Source organism: Manis pentadactyla, chromosome 3 (assembly GCF_030020395.1).
Source record: "Manis pentadactyla isolate mManPen7 chromosome 3, mManPen7.hap1, whole genome shotgun sequence".
NCBI lineage: Eukaryota > Metazoa > Chordata > Mammalia > Pholidota > Manidae > Manis > Manis pentadactyla.
The window spans coordinates 114,738,100-114,752,904 of NC_080021.1; positions in this window are offsets into that span (position 1 = coordinate 114,738,100).

The following is a 14,805-nucleotide window of genomic DNA, read 5'->3' on the forward strand; positions in this document are numbered from 1 at the left end:
ATCTCTCTGTTGATTTCATCTTAGAGTATAATGAAGCATACTGAATTCCTCAGATCCTAAAATGCATTTTGATTATAACCGATTTTAGAGAAAAATAATGCATTAACTATGTCTACTAGCTTTTTGGTTCATTCTATCTTTGTGTGCTGGCTAATTTACTTTGTGCAGACCCCTTGGCAGAAAACACCCATTCTCAGCTCTTGTTTGTATGGTACAGAGATAGAAGCCACACAAATAGACTAAACCAATCTCTCCTTTTTATCCTCCACCTGCTTCTTTTCCTCCTCCTTATCTCTCTCTCTTTTTCTGTCTGTCTCATTCTCCCAATTCAAATTGTCAACAGGAGAGACTTTGGCAGACCCATTGGAATGAAATGCTCACCCAGTCTAATAAGCAACTGTGGTGCCAGAAGCCCCCTTCGTGAAATGGTAGGCAGGTGGGGCATTTAATCTGGGAATGGGTCTGATGTTCCTGAAGATGTCTGCAATGAGAGCAGAGTGACCTGCACTTTCTTGATGCTCAGTATTTTTGATTGAAATGGACCAAGAAGAGAGCTTTCAAGAGTTTAATCATTCCTGCTATGATCTAATTTTGGGGTGTCTTTTTGGATAGTTATGTAATAGGAATACCTAATAACCAACACTTTTGCAATTTTATTCATATCATCATCTTGTCACTCATCATCCCCAGTTCTAACTAAATACACAATGATAAGTGAAAGTCCAAGTGTATCCTTAAAAAAAAACATGCAGAATTTTGGATGAACAAAAGTAAATATCTTAGTTTTTGGAAAAAAACAAAATCTTCAGAGTTTGTTAGGAAACTTGGAAGAATCTTGGCATTCAAATTGCTTTTACAAAGTAATACTGGGATGACTCAAGTATAACTGGATCTGGAACATATGGATTAAATTCTCCCAGGAATACACATGGGAATAAAAATGAAGGGGAAGAGAATTTGCCAAATGTGTTACCAAAACAAAACACTTTCAAAATAACTTGAGACAGTCAACAGCCCGCAAACAGCTGTGTTCTCTTATGTCTAAAAATACATTTTCTCCTTCAATGTCTTGATACATTAATTTAATTTTTGTTGAGTGTCTACAGCAAATGAGGTGCCTCAGAGAGATCACCAAGTCTGAAGCAAGGGCTCCCTACATGGAAGTATGAATACTTAGTGAAGTGATCAGCAAAATTTTCTTCCTGGTTAGCCAAATCTACTTGAATCATTGTTTTATTTTTTGGGTTTTTTTTTGTATCATTAATCTACAATTACATGAGGAACATTATGCTTACTAGACTCTCCCCTTCACCAAGTACCCCCCACATACCCCATTACAGTGACTGTCCATCAGCACAGTAAGATGCTGTAGAATCACTACTTGTCTTCTCTGTGCTGCACAGCCCTCCCTGTGGCTCCACACACATTATATATGCTAATCGTAATGCCCCCTTTCTTTTTTACCCCCCTTATCCCTCCCTTCCCACCCATCCTCCCCAGTCCCTTTCCCTTTGGTAACTGTTAGTCCATTCTTGGGTTCTGTGATTCTGCTGCTGTTTTGTTCCTTCGGTTTTTTCTTTGTTCTTATTCTCCACATATGTGTGAAATCATTTGGTACTTGTCTTTCTCTGCCTGGCTTATTTCACTGAGCATAATACCCTCTAGCTCCATCCATGTTGTTGCAAATGGTAGGATTTGTTTTCTTCTTATGGCTGAATAATATTCCATGGTGTATATGTACCACATCTTCTTTATCCACTCATTCCACTGATGGACACTTAGGTTGCTTTCATTTCTTGGCTATTGTAAATAATGCTGCAATAAACATAGGAGTGCCTATGTCTTTTTCAAACTGGGCTGCTGCATTCTTAGGGTAAATTCCTAGAAGTGGAATTCCTGGGTCAAATGGTATTTCTATTTTGAGTTTGTTGAGGAATCTCCATACTGCTTTCCACAATGGTTGAACTAACTTACTTACATTCCCACCAGCTGTGTAGGAGGGATCCCCTTTCTCCACATCCTTGCCAACATTTTTTGTTGTTTGTCTTTTGGATGGTGGCCATCCTAACTCATGTGAGGTGATATCTCATTGTGGTTTTAATTTGCATTTCTCTGATGATTAGCCATGTGGAGCATCTTTTCATGTGCCTGTTGGCCATCTGAATTTCTTCTTTGGAGAAGTGTCTGTTCAGATCCTCTGCCCATTTTTTAATTGGATTATTTGCTTTTTGTTTGTTGAGGTGTGTGAGCTCTTTATATATTTTGTATGTCAACCCCTTATTGAATATGTCATTTATGAATATATTCTCCCATATTGTAGTGTGCCTTTTTGTTCTGTTGATAGTGTCCTTTGCTGTACAGAAGCTTTTCAGCTTGATATAGTCCCACTTGTTCATTTTTGCTTTTGTTTCCCTTGCCCATGGAGATATGTTCATGTTTATATTCAAGAGAGTTTTGCCTATGTTTTCTTCTAATAGTTTTATGGTTTCATGACTTACATTCAGGTCTTTGATCCATTTCAAATTTACTTTTGTATGGAGTTAGACAGTAATCCAGTTTCATTCTCTTACACGTAGCTGTCCAGTTTTGCCTATACCTGCTGTTGAAAAGGCTGTCATTTCCCCATTGTATGTCCATGGCTCCTTTATCATATATTAATTCACCATATATGCTTGAGTTAATGTCTGGAGTCTCTATTCTGTTCCACTGGTCTATGGGTCTGTTCTTGTGCCAGTACCAAATTGTCTTGATTACTATGGCTTTGTAGTAGAGCTTAAAGTTGGGAGCGTAATTCCTTCTGCTTTATTCTTCCTTCTCAGGATTGCTTTGGCTATTTGAGATCTTTTGTGGTTCCATATGAATTTTAGAACTATTTGTTCCAGTTCATTGAAGAATGCTGTCAGTATTTTGATAGGGATTGCATTGAATCTGTAGATTGCTTTCAGCAGAATAGCCATTTTGACAATAACTCTTCCTACCCAAGAGCATGGGATGAATTTCCATTTATTTGTGTTCTCTTTAATTTCTCTTAAGAGTGTCTTGTAGTTTTCAGGGAATAGGTCTTTCACTTCCTTGGTTAGGTTTATTCCTAGGTATTTTATTCTTTTTGATGTAATTGTGAATGGAATTGTTTTCCTGATTTCTCTTTCTGCTAGTTCATCGTTAGTGTATAGTAATGCAACAGATTTCTGTGTATTAATTTTGTATCCTGCAACTTTGCTGAATTCAGATATTAGTTCTAGTAGTTTTGGAGTGGATTCTTTGGTGTTTGTTATACACAATATCATGTCATCTGCAAATATTGACAGTTTGAATTCTTCCTTACCAATCTGGAGGCCTTTTATTTCTTTGTGTTGTCTGGTTGCCATGGCTAGGACCTCCAGTACTATGTTGAATAAAAGCAGGGAGAGTGGGCAGACCTGTCTTGTTTCTGATTTTAGGGGAAAAGCTTTCAGCTTCTCACTGTTAAGTTTGATGTTGGCTGTGGGTTTATCATATATGGCCTATATTATGTTGAGGTGCTTGCACTGTATATCCATTTTGTTGAGAGTTTTTATCATGAATGGATGTTGAGTTCTGTCAAATGCTTTTTCAGCATCTATGGAGATAATCATGTGGTTTTTGTCCTTCTTTTTCTTGGTGTGGTGGATGATGTTGATGGATTTTCAAATGTTGTACCATCCTTGCACCACTGGGATGAATCCCACTTGATCATGGTGTATGATCCTCTTGATGTATTTTTGAATTCGGTTTGCTAATATTTTGTTGAATATTTTTGCATCTATGTTCACTGGGGATATTGGTCTGCAGTTTTATTTTGTGTGTGTTGTCTTTGCTTGGTTTTGATATTACAGTGATGCTGGCTTCATATAATGAGATTGGAAGTATTCCCTTCTCTTCTATTTTTTGCAAAACTTTAAGGAAAATGAGTTTTATGTCTTCTCTAAATGTCTGATAAAATTCAGCAGTGAATCCGTCTGCTCTGGGAAGGCTTTGTGTTTCTTGAGACTACCTTCCAGGCACTCACTGAGAAATTCAAGAAGGCCTCTGGGGAAGTGAGCTAGTTCATTCACTAGATAAGATCAGGATCTCATCTAGTAAATGTTTCAAGTTTATTCACTTTCAAAATTAAACATATTTTCAAAAATAACTTCCTTTTGAAATAAATATGATTCATATTTTTAAGGAGTAGAAAATATAAAACCTATAAAGGAAATAAAAAATCACTCATAATTCTACATAAAATCACCAATATTTTAGTGAACATTCTTTCTCCTTCTACATACATGTATGCATACCAATAGTATATGTGTATGTGTTGTATACTATATACATATACACATAGTCACATATATAGTGACTGTGTATGTGTGTATAGATTTTTTTAATAAAATGGGATTTTGCTACTATTTTATAACTGCTTTCCCACTACTAATACCCTGAATATCACATTGTGGATATGTGGATATCCTTCCTTGTAGTGAACATAGCTCTATATCATATTTTTTTAAGGCTGAAAATATTTGTTATTAGTACCTGTCATTTATTTAACTACATTTAGACTGTTATTTTGTTATTTTTTATTTGTTTTGTTTTGCTACTAGAAGCAACACTGCTCTGAACACCTTTATATTTTCATCTTTGCATAATTGTGGGATTATCTTCCAGTGATAAATTCCCAAAAGTGACAATGATATATCTAAGGATATGCACATTTTGTATTTTGATAGATATGCCAAACTACCATATAAAAATGTAACAATTTGTAGTGTCACTAACATATATGGTACTGTTCCTTTTACTATATATTTGCCAACAGTGGGTTTTATCAAAACTATTTATCATGACAAATGTAGAACATGCTATCCTGACTTTCTTTTCATTTGTTTGACCTTCAGGGAGTTAAACATATTCTCATACTTTTGTTGATAAATCTCTTAGTGTTTCCTTTGCCCATATTACTCTTGATCTGCCTGTTTATTAGTTTGAAAGAGCTCTCTGTATGGAAGAGAGAGTGATCCTTAGTCTTTCATATCTATTGCAAATATTTTTCCCCATTTGCTATTTTTTAACTTTGTGTTAAATGTTTTTCCCACATTAAAGAAGCTATGCAGACAAATATATCAATCATTCTTCTTGAACTTCTGGGTATCATTCAATGCTTTCAACCTCAACTCTATATTTGCTACTTAATTTTTAATGTTTTCATGTCTTTACATTTAATTTAATCTCTCTGAAACTTATTCTGGTGTAAAGTAAGGATATTAGTTTTTTTTTCCTCACAAATCATCATTAATTAATGTTATTCCCATTTCTTGAGTATTTACTTTGGCTCAGGCACTGTTCTAAGTGTTTTGAATGAAGTAGCTCATTTAATTCTCTTAACCCTATTAGAGAGGCATTATTATTATCCCCACTATAGAAATGAGGAAACTGAGGCAAAATGATGTTAGTGACTTAAGTCATACTTCTTATAAGAGAATGGGTAAGATTCAAGTCTAACTGGCTCCAGGACACATTTTCTCTTAACTACACCTCTCTAGTGCCAAAGCCAGTTTCTTCTACTAATGTGTGTGTGTGTGTGTGTATCTGTTCCTTTCAGATTTAAAAAAAAAATTTAATTTTAATCTGTTTCTGTTGCTTAGGTGGCTAAAGCGCCTGTCTCGTAAGTTTTTTATTATGGTATGATTGATATACACTATTATGAAGGTTTCACATGAAAAAACAATATAGTTACTATATTTACCCATATTATAAAGTCCCCACCCATACCCCAATGCAGTCACTGTTCATCAGTGCAGCAAGATGACACAGATTCACTATTTGCCTTCTCTGTGCTACACTGTTCTCCCCGTGATCCCCCACACCATGTGTAATAAACATAATACCCCTCAATCCCCTTCTCCCACCCTCCCCGCCTGCCCTCCCACACCCCTCCCCTTTGGTACCCACTAGTTCATTCTTGGAGTCTCTGAGTCTGCTGCTATTTTGTTCCTTCAGTTTTGCTTCATTGTTATACTCCACAAATGAGGGAAATAATTTGGCATTGTCTTTCTCTGCCTCACTTATTTCACTGAGTATAATGTCCTTCAACTCTATCCATGTTGTTGCAAATGGTAGGATTTGTTTTCTTCTTATGGCTGAATAATATTCCATTGTGTATATGTACCACATCTTCTTTATCCATTCATCTACTGATGGACACTTAGGTTCCTACCATATCTAGGCTATTGTAAAAAGTGCTGTGATAAACATAGGGGTGCATATGTCTTTTTGAATCTGAGAAGTAGTATTCTTTGGGTAAATTCCAAGGAGTGGGATTCCCAGGTCAAATGGTATTTCTATTTTTAGTTTTTTGAGGAACCTCCATATTGCTTTCCACAATGGTTGAACTAGTTTACATTCCTACCAGCAGTGTAGGAGGGTTCCCCTTTCTCTGCATCCTTGCCAGCATTTGTTGTTCTTAGTCTTTTCGATGCTGGCCATCCTTACTGGTGTGAGGTGATATCTCATTATGGTTTTAATTTGCATTTCCCTGATGATTAGTGATGTGGAGCATCTTTCATGTGTCTGTTGGTCATTTGAATTTCTTCTTTGGAGAACTGTCTCTTCGTATCCTTTGCCCATTTGTTAATCGGGTTATTTGCTTTTTGGGTGTTGAGGCATGTGAGTTCTTTATATATTTTGGATGTTAACCTCTTGTTGGATATGTCATTTACAAATATATTCTCCCATACTCTAGGATGCTTTTTTGTTCTGTTGATGGTGTCCTTTGCTGTACACAAATTTTTTAGTTTGATGTAGTCCCATGAGTTGATTTTTGCTTTTGTTTCTCTTGCTCGAGAAGATGCATTCATGAAGAAGTTGCTCATGCTTATATTCAAGAAGTGTTTGCCTATGTTGTCTTCTAAGAGTTTTATGGTTTCATGATTTACATTCAAGTCTTTAACCCATTTTGAGTTTACTTTTGTGTATGGGTTTAAACAATAATCCAGTTTCATTCTCCCGCATGTAACTGTCCAGTTTTGATAACAGCAGCTGTTGAAGGGGCTGTCATTTCCCCATTGTATGTCCATGGCTCCTTTATCATATATTAGTTGACCATATATGGTTTGGTTTATATCAGAGCTCTCTAGTCTCTTCCATTGGTCCGTGGGTCTGTTCTTGTGCCAGTACCAAGTTGTCTTGATTACTGTGGCTTTATAGTAGAGCTTGAAGTTGGGGAGCATAATCCCCCCAGCTTTATTATTCCTTCTCAGAAGTGCTTTGGCTATTAGAGGTCATTTGTGGTTCCATATGAATTTTAGAACGATTTTTTCTAGTTCATTGAAGAATGCTGTTGGTATTTTGATAGGCATTGCATTGAATCAGTAGACTGCTTTAGGCAGGATGGCCATTTTGACAGTATTAATTCTTCCTATCCATGAGCATGGGATGTATTTCCATTTATTGGTATCTTCTTTAATTTCTCTCATGAGTGTCTTGTAGTTTTCAGAGTATAGGTCTTCCACTTCCTTGGTTATGTTTATTTCTAGGTATTTCATTCTTTTTGATGCAGTTGTGAATGAAATTGTTTTCCTTATTTCGCTCTCTGTTAGGTCATTGTTAGTGTATAGGAATGCAGATTTGTATCCTGCAACTTTGCTGAATTCAGATATTAGATCTCGTAGTTTTGGAATGGATTCTTTAGGGTTTTTTATGTACAATATCATGTCATCTACAAACAGGGACAGTTTAACTTCTTCCTTGCCAATCTGGATGCCTTTTACTTCTTTCTGTTGTCTGATTGTTGTGGCTAGGACTTCCAGTATTATGTTGAATAGAAGTGGGGAAAGTGGGCATCCTTGTTTTGTTCCCGATCTTAAAGGAAAAGCTTTCAGGTTCTTGCTGTTAAGTATGATGTTGGCTGTGGGTTTGTCATATATGGACTTTATTATGTTGAGGTACTTGCCCTGTATACCCATTTTGTTGAGAGTTTTTGTCATGAATGGATGTTGAATTCTGTCAAATGCTTTTTCAGCATCTATGGAGATAATCATGTGGTTTTTGTCCTTCTTTTTGTTGATGTGGTGGATGATGTTGATGGATTTTCAGATGTTGTACCATCCTTGCATCCCTGGAATAAATTGTACTTGATCATGATTGATGATATTTTTGATGTATTTTTGAATTCAGTTTGCTAATATTTTGTTGAGTATTTTTGCATCTATTTTTCATCAAGCTTATTGGTCTGTAATTTTCTTTTTTTGTGGTGTCTTTGCCTGGTTTTGGTATTAGAGTGATGCCGGCCTCATAGAATGAGTTTGGAAGTATTCCATCCTCTTCTATTGTTTGGAAAACTTTAAGGAGAATGGGTATTAGGTCTTCACTAAATGTTTGGTAAAATTCAGTGGTGAAGCCATCTGGTACAGGTGTTTTGTTCTTAGGTAGGTTTTTGATTACCAGTTCAATTTTGTTGCTGGTAATTGGTCTGTTCATATTTTCTGTTTCTTCCTTGGTCATCCTTGGAAGGTTGTAGTTTTCAAGAAAGTTATCCATTTCTTCTAGGTTATCCAGTTTGTTAGCATATAATTTTTCATAGTATTCTCTAAAAATTCTTTGTATTTCTATGATGTCCATAGTGATTTTTCCTTTCTCATTTCTGATTCTGTTTATGTGTATAGACTCTCTTTTTTTCTTGATAAGTCTGGCTAGGGGCTTATCTATTTTGTTTATTTTCTTGAAGAATCAGCTCTTGCTTTCATTGATTCTTTCTATTGTTTTATTCTTCTTGATTTTATTTATTTATGCTCTAATCTTTATTATGTCCCTCCTTCTACTGACTTTGGGCCTCATTCGTTCTTCTTTTTCTAGTTTCATTAATTGTGAGTTTAGACTGCTTATATGGGATTGTTCTTCTTTCCTGAGGTAGGCCTGTATTGCAATATACTTTCCTCTTAGCATGGCCTTGGCTGTGTCCCACAGATTTTACAGTATTGAATTATTGTTGTCATTTGTCTCCATATATTGCTTGATCTCTGTTTTTATTTGGTCATTGATTCATTGGTTATTTAGGAGCATGTTGTGAAGCCTCCATGTGTTTCTGGGACTTTTCATTTATTTCTAGTTTCATACCTTTGTGGTCTGAGAAACTGGTTGGTACAATTTCAATCTTTTTGAATTTACTGAGGCTCTTTTTATGGCCTAGTATATGATCTCTTCTTGAAAATGCTCCATGTGTCCTTGAGAAGAATGTGTATTCTGCTGCTTTTGGGTGTAGAGTTCTGTAGATGTCTGTTAGGTCCATCTGTTCTAATGTGTTGTTCTGTGCCTCTGTCTCCTTACTTATTTTCTGTCTGGCTGATCTTTCCTTCAGAGTGAATGGAGTGTTGAAGTCTCCTAGAATGAATGCATTGCATTCTATTTCCCCTTTTAATTCTGTTAGTATTTATTTCACATATGTAGGTGCTCCTGTGTTGGGTGCATAGATATTTATAATGCTTATATCTTCTTGTTGGATTGGCTCCTTTATCATTATGTAATGTCCTTCTTTGTCTCTTGTGACTTTCTATCTTTTGAAGTCTATTTTGTCTGATGCAAGTAGTGCAACTCCTCTTTTTTTCTCTCTATTAGTTGCAGGAAATATCTTTTTCCATCCCTTCACTTTTAGCCTGTGTATGTCTTTGGGTTTGAAGTGAATCTCTTGTAGGCAGCATATAGATGGGTCTTGTTTTTTTATCCATTCAGTGACTCTATGTCTTTTGATTGGTGCATGCGGTCCATTTACATTTAGGGTGATTATCGATAGGTATGTACTTATTGCCATTGCAGACTTTAAATTCATAGTTAACAAAGGTTCAAGGTTAACTTCCTTACTACCTAAGAGTCTACCTTAACTCACTCAATATGCTATTACAAACACAATCTAAAGGTTATTTTCTTTTTTTCCTCTTCCTTTCTTTATATCTTAAGTATCATATTCTGTGTTCTTCATCTATCCCTTGATTGACTTTGGGGGTAGTTAATTTAATTTTGCATTTGCTTAGTAATTTGCCATTCTGCTTTCTTTACTGTGGTTTTATTATGTCTGGTGGCAGCTATTAAACCTTAGGAACACTTCCATGTCTACAGCAACTACAAACCTTAGGAACAGTTCCTCCTAAATAGACTGTAGAGATGGTTTGTGAGTGTTAAATTTTCTCAGCTTTTGCTTATCTGGAAATTGTTTAATCCCTCCTTCAAATTTAAATGATAATCTTGCCAGATAAAGTAATCTTGGTTCCAGGCCCTTCTCCTTCATGGCATTAAATACATCATGCCACTCCCTTCTGACTTGTAAGGTTTCTGCTGAGAAGTCTGATGTTAGCCTGATGGGCTTTCCTTTGTATGTGATCTTATTTCTCTCTCTGGCTGCTTTTAACAGTCTGTCCTTATCCTTGATCTTTGACATTTTAATTACTGTATGTCTTGGTGTTGTCTTCCTTGGGTCCCTTGTGTTGGGAGATCTTTGGATATCCATGGCCTGAGAGACTAACTCCTTCCCCAGATTGGGGAAGTTTTCAGCAATTACCTCCTCAAAGACACTTTCTATCCCTTTTTCTCTCTCTTCATCTTTTGGTACCCCTATACTGCAAATATCATTCCATTTGGATTGGTCACACAGTTCTCTCAATATTCTTTCATTCTTAGAGATCCTTTTTTCTCTCTGTGCCTGAGTTTTTTTGCATTCCTCTTCTCTACTTTCTGTTTCATTTATTGTCTCCTTCCCCATATCTGATCTACTTTTAATACCCTCCATTGTGCTCTTCAACAATTGGATCTCCGACCCTAATTCAATCCTTATTTCTTGAATATTTATCTGTACCTCCATGAGCATCTAAATGATTTTTATTTTGAAATCCTTTTCAGGAAGATTCATGAGGTCAATGTCATTTAAATTTTTCTCAGGAGTTGTATTCATAATTTTACTTTTAACCAGGTTCCTTTGGTGTTTCATATTTGTATATGGTGCCCTCTAGTGCCCAGAAGCTCTACTCTCTGGAGCTGCTCAGCCCCTGAAGCAATGTTGGGGGTTTCAGGGGAGTGGTATTGGTGCCTGGTGGGAGAAAAGAGCTGTTTCCTGCTTCTCAGCCTCTATGCCTGTCCCCACTGCCTGAACCAGTGGGGCGAGCACACAGGTATAGGCCTCTATGCTTGGCGTTTGTAGTTGCTGTAGACAGGTCTTCCCTCTGTCTAGCCTAATGCCAGAGTAGGGGTTGCCGGTTTGCGTGCCAGGTGGGGCTAGCCAGGAGGAAGGCACAGTAGGCTGTGTATCATGGAGGGGTCCTTGGAGCTGTGTAGCCAGCCAGGGAGCTGGAGCACCTGGAAATCGTGAAAGCTCCCAGCCTGTTGGGCAAAGTGCACCTGGACAATTTTGTCTACCTGTTCTTTCTCCTAAGCAATAAGCTCTGTGCAATCCCTGCCCCTTTAGCAGCCCTCTTGCTAAGGGCTTCCTTGTTAGGCAGCCTCTCAGACTGCCCACCTTTCTTTTGTCCCAGAGCAGCCGGATATGGATCCCTGCTTTCCGCAAGTGGCTGGAATCTCAGTCTCTCCAGGAATTCTGCCTGTTTTAGCTTTTCAATCCCCTAATCAAGAGAGTATCATGAAAGCACCATGAAACGTAGGTTTGTGCTTCCAGAGCACATCTCCGGAGCTAGGTATTCAGCAGTCCCAGGCCTCCGCTCCCTCCCTGCTCCATTTCTCTTCCTTCTCCCGCTGGTTAGCTGGGGTGGGGGAAAGGCTTGGGTCCCACTGGGCCACAGCGTTGGTATGTTACCCTGTGAGTGAGGTCTGCTCTTTTCTCCAGGTGTATGCAGCCTGGCGCAGTCCTCTTTCCCGTTGCTCTTTCAGGATTAGTTGTATTAATTATATTTTTGTATTATATGCGGTTTTAGGAAGAAGCCTCTGCTTCACCTCTTATACCACCATCTTTAATCCCTCTCCTTTCAGATTATAAAATATATTTCAGTTGTAATATATTTTAATATATTGCAAAAGAAAATACAGAAAATAGTAAAAAAGCACAAAGGCAAAAACTAAAATCATCTCTAATTTTGTTACCAAAGATAGCCTGAATTAATGTAGGGTACACTGCATGTCCTTATAGTTTTTGAACAAACATATGTATATGTATCTCTGTAAGCATTTTTACGTAACTCCTTGTTATAAGCATTTCCCCCATGTGTTATGTTATACAAGATTTGTAACTTATAAAACTTATAAATTATTGTTATAAATTATAACTTAAACCAGTTTCTAAAGGTTAGGCATTTAGGCTTTTCTTTTCTACTTTCTATTCATAACGCTGTGATGATCACCAATACCCTTACTGGTACATTCATGCAAATACATCCTTGATTATGTTCAGGAGTTGAGATTGTTGGGTCAAAGGGCTTGCACATTATAAAAGCTTTTAACACAAATTTCTGAATGCCTTCCAGAAATTTTCACTTTTGTATACTTCCACAACTGTATATGAGAGTATGCCAATCTCCTCAACATTTTTTTAGTTGTTTCTATTGGTGTTTCTCTTATTGTTAACATGGTTGGATGTTTTGATTTATCAGTTCTTTTGTGAATTGCCTTCTATATCCACTTTTTTTTGGTCCTGATGGGATGTATTTTCTTACAACTTACATTTTAGTATATCATTTTATATACTGATTTTATATTTACATTTTATACATGAGAACATCTATATTGCTAGTTTTATATATGACTACTTAATATTATTTATCCATCCTTTAACTGTGGCATAAAGCAAATGCTTTTTTCTTGTTTATCCATTGGCTTATGAATTTTTGTATTGTGGTAATTGACAGAGGAAGTTTTAAATTTTTATTTAGTCAAATCAATCATCCATTTCCTATAATTACTTCTTTTTACTTCTGCATTTTAAAAAACTCAAACAAAAAGAATGAATAATAGCATGAACATTTCTGGGGAATAAAAATCCAAAAATAAACTCAGAGAATTCTACCCAGAATTCTGATCAAATCACAAAGAGGTAGACATTATCAGAGAATTACAACTGAAAAGATAAGAGGATCAATCCATAGTAAGAGGAGCAGCAGCTGGGAATTCCCAGGCTAGGAGGTGGGAGCAGAGCAGCAGGGCTGAACCTCCCCCACTTCTCACCTCTCTGCAGCTGGCCTCAGTCAGGGCAGAGAGGAATGGCCAAGGACCAGTGAGCTTCCCTGATCTCGGCGGGTAACAGTCTCCATGGGATCATGGTCTGCCCTCCACTCTGTCTCACTGGGACCAGCCCAGCAAAGGCCGAACTTTCATCTCCAGGAGCGGAGCCATCTTCCAGGAATACAGAGGGAAAGGTTGTTCCTGGCTACATGGATGAGGCTACATCATGGGGGAACTGGGAGAGAAACAGAGGTGTTAGTATCTTTTAGAATTCTTTTTTTTTTTTTTTTTTTTTTTTTTTTTAATAATTATTTTTTATTGAAGGGTAGTTGACACACAGTATTACATTACATGAGTTTCAAGTGTACAACACAGTGGTAGAACATTTATATACATAATTCTAGGTTCCAGCTATCACCCTACCAGGCTGTTACAATATCTTGACTATATTCCTTATGCTATACATTACATCCCGGTTACTAATTTATTTTACCATTGGAAGTCTGTCCTTTTTTTTTTTTTTTTTTTTTTTTTTTTGTGAGGGCATCTCTCATATTTATTGATCAAATGGTTGTTAACGAAAATAAAATTCTGTATAGGGGAGTCAATGCTCAATGCACAATCATTATTCCACCCCAAGCCTAATTTTTGTCAGTCTCCAATCTTCTGAGGCATAACAAACAAGTTTTTACATGTAGAACAAATTCTTACATAATGAATAAGTTACATAGTGAACAGTACAAGGGCAGTCATCACAGAAACTTTCGGTTTTGCTCATGCATTATGAACTCTAAACAGTCAGTTCAAATATGAATACTCATTTGGTTTTTATACTTGATTTATATGTGGATACCACATTTCTCTCTTTATTATTATTATTTTTAATAAAATGCTGAAGTGGTAGGTAGATACAAGATAAAGGTAGAAAACATAGTTTAGTGTTGTAAGAGAGCACATGTAGATGATCAGGTGTGTGCCTGTAGACTATGTGTTAATCCAAGCTAGACAAGGGCAATAAAACATCCACGTATGCAGAAGATTTCTCTCAGAACGGGGGGGTGAGGTTCTAAGCCTCACCTCTGTTGATCCCCAATTTCTCACCTGATGGCCCCCCTGCGACTGTGCCTGTCTTAGGTTGTTCCTCCCTTGAGGAATCTTACCCGTCTCTGGCTAACCAGTCATCTTCCGGGGCCATACAGGGAAATGTGAAGTTGGTAAGTGAGAGAGAAGCCTTATTGTTTGAAAAAGTTAGCTTTTTACTTCTTTGCATATTTATGCCCTGTGGCTTCTATGCCCAGCATTTGTCTTGAGGTATCTTTACCACTTGGAAGAATTATGATACTCGGTAAATTTGATATGAGGCACGAATTCTATTTAAGGGTTGTAATTAGGAAGGAAGAAGAAAAGCTATAGAAGTAGCAGGCGGAAGAAAACATGGGAAGATTGATTATTTCTTTGATATATCTTCTTGTAGAGTAACTTCAGCATGTATAGGTTTTAAGCTACTACTTAAATTGCACACACACATTAACATAATAGGAGTATAGTTACATAACCAAAGCATATCTGTAATTACCAGCCATCTGCAGTGAAACCAAGAAAACCAGTTAGGCACCTTAGGCATTTGTGAAAACTTATCTATGATATGGTGGA